Raw genomic sequence first — 7,119 nt, 5'->3', positions numbered from 1 at the left:
CGCAGCCAACTTTAATTGTTAATAACTCGTTAACAAAGCCGCGGATTGCATTTCGGCAAACGAAAAAGTTACTTGAAATAGCCTCAGCTACCCCCCATTTCCCGGAGTTACAATAATTTAAAAACACCCTGTATATTGGTTGATCCCTTAAATATGGCGGGTATTTCAATTCCTTGGAACAGGTCAAAGATGGGATTCACCCACGCAAGGTATTTTTATCGATTCAATGGGATGTTAGAGAATTAATCCATTCTGAACTCTTAAACCCAAACCAAACGATAACAAAAGAGATCTGCTGCTAGAAACTTGAGTGACTTAAGCCAGAACTAGAAGAAAAAAGACCATCTTTTGTCTCAAGGTGCAAGGTTGTGTTGTTTCATCGGGACAACGCTCGATCACATACAGCTAGGATGACATCGCAAAAGCTGAACGGAGTTTCAATAGGAAACAGTGCCACATCCACTACACTTATCGGACATTGCCCAATGTCCTTAGCTGTAGAAGTAAAAAACAGTTTTTGAGTATTTTTTTACTTACCCCCACTAAATTGTGCTACATGGTGAAGAAATAAAGCGTAGAAAATTTCGAGAATCAAAAAAGTATTGAAGTCAAAGTTTTGACATTTCTTTTATTTATACTAATTTTAATAAATATGTCCCGTTGATTTAGAGGCAGTACTAAATATTTGTTTAATGAAAATGTAATATCTTGCATGTCCATAATATTATCTAAACCTTAGACTTACGTGTTATTGATATCACAGAAATCATTTACTATCCTCAATGCTTCAGCATTTAAGATAAAAGTACCTATTATGAAACACCATTCAATTGTGATTTCTACTTGATACAGTGGCATAAATAATACAGTAACAATGACCTGCAAAAAAATATGTTTAATCAAATACATGTGTTATTAAGCACGGTTGAGCAAACTTTATTCGATTCACGGATAAGAATCATTATTTGTTAGTTGCGAAGAACAAATACTTGACTGCATTTATTCGAGAAGAGTTTATTCGAATAAGAATAAGACACTTATTTGTAATTCACGAATGACAAATAACTGTATGTGCCAAAAATATTACTACTTTCATCGTATAACGGCTTGTATAAACTATGTTTTAAACTATTTGTTTTAATACCACACCGAGGAGGATCGCATTTTTCAGTTCTACAACGTTTTGAAAATGTTAATTTTCTGTATAAACCTACCTTACAATTATGTCTCAAACGTTTTCCATTAGATTTTGATCAGTAGAAGATACTAGCCATTTGATAACATTAATCCCGTGTGTCTAAAACCATGCTAAAAAACCTCGTTCTGCGACTAGTGTACATGACCATGTTATCTTTTTGGAACGTCCATCCACTGTATTATTTTCTTTAATAATCGGTAATAAATAATTTTGAAGTATGTTGTTATATTCTGCACTCTCGATTCATTTTGAAGGGAACTCAGTTTCAACATACTGAAACATACTATATTTATGCCTTACACACCATCACACCACTACCGTCGAAATTTCTTTTTTAAAATAAAAGCGGTTCTTTTCTCAAAACTCGCCAACTCGAATTGTACCCGACCGGTCCATCCAGATTGAATTTTTTTTTCGTCCGAAAATAACATCTAACTATCAATAAAAGAAGTTGAAGTTACCTGAATTTTAAACAGCTCAACGTCTAAAATTAACTTAGGAATTTCCAATCTCGATGCATCTTTGCTTATAACGTTTTCTTAGAACTCTAAGTACAGTCCATCGAGAGACATCAATATTTCAAACATTTATAATTTGACTGCAACTTATTAACGAAGTACCGACTATTTTTACAACTATCCGTTCGATGCTGAGATTGAACTTTTCTGTGGTCAACCCTTTTTATTTCTATCATCATTAGCTAGGTCACTTAAGAAATTCAAAATAACTTTATGGGATCGTCTCAGTTTTCTAGCAATTTGTCGTACACGAACTTCTTCCTCTCGGTATGGTAAAATTTTACCTTCTTCTTATTTGGTTAAATAATTACCACGAGACATTACTACTATCACTAACAGACGATTCTTATAATTTAAACTTTGATTTGTATAGAATACGTTTGATTAGGTTACACAAATCAGGTTACAAATTTGAACGTATTGAACTTGCCATAGTAATGATGGCGCTATAGTAATGCAGCAACTAAAAATCAGAACTACATATGTGTGTGTGTGTCTTATGCAGAAATGTATCTTATCCGCATATAGTCAAAAGTTTGAAATACCAAAAAATGGGTATGGTGTCATAATTATACATCTCAGTACTGCTGTGTGTTTAGGAACAATGGTCTGTCAATATAGCCAAATTGTTCGATGCTTTCCAAAAAGTCACACCTTTTATAGCGAATACCGAAGATTGGGATATCATATGTTTTTATTCCTTGGACTAGGAGGTGACTGCTGCTTTTGTGAATTTACCCTTTACTTCACTTTAGTGTATTTTCATATAGTTTCTGCAATACTTTTTTACACATTCGTTGCATGTTGCATTAGGTATGCATGAAGCATAATGAGTTTTCACCGATGAAAACTATTTTGAATATTTACTTAAAAAATTAAAATTTATTTCACATAAAATTATACTAATTTGTCGGTTTAACAATAATTATACCCTAATGGGTATAATATTAATATCCTTATAATATAATTATTATAATGATACTTTTATTTAATAAATGAATAAAGTAATACAACGCAAGCACCTCCGATCGATAATTTTCTAGAAATTGGAATTCGAATAAATAAGTTACTTATTTGAAAATTAATTAGAAACATTCATCTGTGTGTTCTTAATTTCTATAAATATTAATGTTTTTAGTAGTAATAATATAAAATAAACTTAAAAATTATTAAATTAGTCGATGTGTAATAAGCATACTACATATTCGGGGAAAATTGCGCAGGCCAAGAGTTGCGCTGAAGAGTAGACAAAAATTGTGTGAATCAAATGTGCAGTGACTTCATCTAAAATTAACCCAAAACTTCTATGTGTCTTAACCAAAGTTTGTTAATGTCATAGTGCAGGTTTTTTGTTCTGATATGAAAGGTAGAATAAAGAGTAAATGTCGTAAAATACTGAATAAATGGGAAATTGTCTACAAAGTGATTGGGCAGTTTCGAGAGATCTGAATTTATTGCTCACGTTCCCGGAATCCTGCGTGGATGAAATATAAAGCGTCATAGAGAAAGAGAGAGAGAGACAGAGAGAGAGAGAGAGAGAGAGAAAGAGAGAGAGAGAGACAGAGACAGAGACAGACAGATAAAATAATTAAGGAAAAAGAAGGAAAGAGTGGAAAAAAAGCTTGGTGAGGGCGGAATAACCGAGTAGAAAAATCGAGACATTTACCATAAAGGAAAGCCGTAACCCAGTAAACTCTTGTATTATCGTTGTTGTTGTGGTAGTCGTTGCCATTGTTCAAGCCGTGCTGTTATTCGTGAGTAGTTGTATTCTGTATACTGGTCGTTATTTTGTCAATAAACTGTTACTGTTATTGTTCTTGTTTTTAAAGTTTTGAGTATTAATTTGTTTTACCACGGAGCTCTGTAAAATTTCCTACAATAATCTCCACAATAGTATACCATTAAATAATAACTATCTAAAAGTATTTCAAAGTGGTCTTATTTACAAATTGAAGAATGTGTTAAAAACAGTTCAATACAATTAATTGATTTGCTTATTTTATATTCTGTTTCTCTTTCAGGTTCTCATTACACCATAGTTAAATGAAACCTCTTCAGTTTTATAGTTTATTCAAAATTATTATCAATTGTGATGTTTTAGAATCGTATGTATAGAGAAAATATTCAACTATAATTCAAATTTGTGTTAAAATCTTCTCAGGAAAACGTGAGTATTTTTTTGTAGAAACGTTTTATATCCTTTTTCCAATTTTTATCCCAGTTTTTCCTGCCTGTGTTGAGATCATGGTAGACCTGAGATATAACATTGGTACGAGGTATAGCTACGTATAGAAACTTATAATTTTTTTGTCAAATATCAATTAACTACTGAACATTCCTTACGTACTTCAAAAGGGTGTTTCTCACTGTGGAATTTGCTCTTTTTTCGTATAAGGAAATCACCGGTCACTTTATCTATTGGAAATGGACTTTCTTTTTCAAATGCTTTTCCATGATAGCAACAATTTTTGGTGCACCTTTCTTTGGGTTTTCCTTTATTTGGCGATACCATACTGCACCGTAGTTCGACTTTTATCTTACCATTTTTGCAATTTCTCTTTGGGAAATCCCTTGACTATAATAAAAAAATTACAAGCTTTCGTTCTTCTATCCTTGTTTACATTTTTCTATTTTCTATTTCTCCAAAGAGGTATACTGGAACTTAATCTGACACTTAATAAAGAAGATAATATTTAAAAAAACAATTGATAATATATTTTTTAGTTCAGGAAATCCCCGAATTCTACAGTTGAACGATTTTTAATGTGTCCTCGCTTCGTAGACATCAATTTTTTTCTTATAAGAAACTATATTGTATTACTTTATACATGAAATGATTAAATGAAGTACGTAGAGTATTTCTGCACAGGTTAAAATAGTTACTGTGTATAAAACGTGTCCTGTAAACAAAACTAGAAAAAGTATGTTGCTGGACAATTTCCAGTGTGACCGACTCAATATTTTATAATATTAAACGCGATTTATGTCTTATGAAGATTATATCTATTACTAAGCTTAAATTAAATTTGTATTGCAGAGTTGGTTTATACCTGATACTTTCATGTTATTGATATTACAGAAATCATTTATTATCTTCAGTACTCCAGTACTTAAGGTAACAGTACCTATTATGAAACGCCGTTCAATTGAGGCTTCTTTTTGAAACAGTAGCACAAATAATACAGCAAAAAGTAGATAGAGCACATGAAAGCGGATGTGAAAATACTACTAAAATTTTTGAACATCCTTCTATATACATTCACTGATTCAAAATTTTTTGTAACAATCGCCTGCAAAAAATATGTTGATTCAAATACGAGTGAAAATATGGTCAGGGTCAGATATTGTTTTGTTAGAGGGGTTTTTCTGAGATATGTTGCTGTATTCTTCAGGAACGTGGACCCATGTTACGTAAGGTCCGTGCAATAGCACGTATCCATATACAATATATGTGTACATATGTATATAATAGCACACCTGTCTTCTTCTTCTTCTTCTTCTTCTTGTTCATCCTTCGTCAGTCGTAACTAATTTCAAACAAGACATACCGTGGTTACAATAACAATTTTCTTCATTGAACAATCTGCAAAATGATTCGCATTGCAGTATATCACTTAATTTCCTGTCAATCTTTAATACGTCGTCGCAGACTTATTCTAAGATTTGAACACCTTGTAACATCTCGACAGAAATCCAATAAGGTAAATTGAACAATAAATTATCGAGAGCATCTGTTAAAATTTTGTGCTTGATTCTCGCATAATTGGCATATGGCTTCACACGCATAGTATGTGGGATGACAAGTACGATTGATGTATTACCGTTAACGAAAATTTAAATTTCACCGTTGCAAATTTCAAGACGATCTATTTCTCATAGCAAATACAATAGAAATTTTTTCCTGAATTCAACTCTCTTCTTGATTAATCTGGAATGATTAATGAGTTTTGTTAGGATTATATATATGTATTTTTGTGTTCTAACGTAGACTGCCGTACAGGATTGATATACTCGGCGAATGTAATCATAAGGTGCTCAGCTTCTGCACTCTCAAGAATCGAGATTAACCCATTTTCTACCGTCTGCGAGAAACGAGATGTACTTAGGTGGATTTTCTCCGTCGGAGGTTCATCTCCGTCTTCGCGTCGTTAAACTTAACGTCCTGCATACATACATACAATTTTTTGCGCCGAGAGTTACGTCGAATTTAAAATTGAATCTGCGAGGTTCACGAGATCTGTGAATGTCACATTTGCTTGCACTGTTTTTCGACAGTTTATTTATACGCGGCTGAACTAGAATATTTGGTGGTGGGGGCTGGGCCTACGTGACCAGATCATCCCGCGGATGATACAGTGACATGTGGTCCCAGCCCTTAAACTGACGTCCGTTAGAAGACTAAACATTTTTTATGTTTGAATCGTGGGGGCCTACACCGCGGATGATACAGTGACTCGGAAACGGATGGTCCCAGCCCTTAGGCTAGCGTAAACCCTCAAGAAGGAGCAGTAAAAACGTCGGCAGTAATCTCCGTACGTAACAGGTGAAAAAAAAAGAAAATTGTAACTAATTACGTTTCGGTTCTGGTCTAATCGCGTCTACTCTCGTTGATTCTCTGAAAAAAGTTCGATTCTATAAATTATTTGAAAATTATTCCATTTTAAAGGATGTTGTTTCAGATATGCTCTTTATTCTATTATATACTATGAAAAATGAGCGAAACTGCTCTTAAAAGTGTACACGCAAAGTGTCTCATCTAACGCGAGCATCTAAAATATTTCGCTTGTTTTTTCTTTCTGACAACAAAATTCAGGGGAGTTGTTTTACAGGGGCAAATATTATGATTGACTAAAACATTTGTTTAAGGTTCCATATTTTGAGACGTTAAAGTAATTGCAGTTTTCTTAATGGAGTGATATATTTTTACCACTGACTGATAGCCCAGATCAAGACGTGTCCAACGACGTATAATGTTACAACCTTCGTGTAATCTTGAGTACGAAAAACACGTGTTAAGCGAGACTATATTGTACTAGTATCCATTACATAATGATGCTGTAAAACTTTTCTCTTACTATATTTTGCTTTGTTCCGACCACATTGAACTGTATCGTAGTCACTTTACTCGTGCGTACAAAATCTAAAATGTGGATGGGGCTTGCGGTAGCCTTGCAAGACGTTCAAGCATTGAGAAGTTTGCACGTGATGTGCCGACTAGGCTCAAAAGACCAACGTTGCACGCGATGTGCTGCCTAGCAATGTATTACGTTGCACGTGGACTGCTGCCAAACTTTCCAAACGAACAAGTCTTGTGTTTCATGCTTCTCTTCATTCAACTCTCTCAAAAAATACAAGATGCTCTTTCTTAAGTAACTTTTCTAGGCCCCGCTAGCCACCAATCAG

The sequence above is a fragment of the Augochlora pura genome, chromosome 11 (genome assembly GCF_028453695.1).
Source record: "Augochlora pura isolate Apur16 chromosome 11, APUR_v2.2.1, whole genome shotgun sequence".
Lineage (NCBI taxonomy): Eukaryota > Metazoa > Arthropoda > Insecta > Hymenoptera > Halictidae > Augochlora > Augochlora pura.
This window is presented reverse-complemented; position numbering follows the sequence as displayed.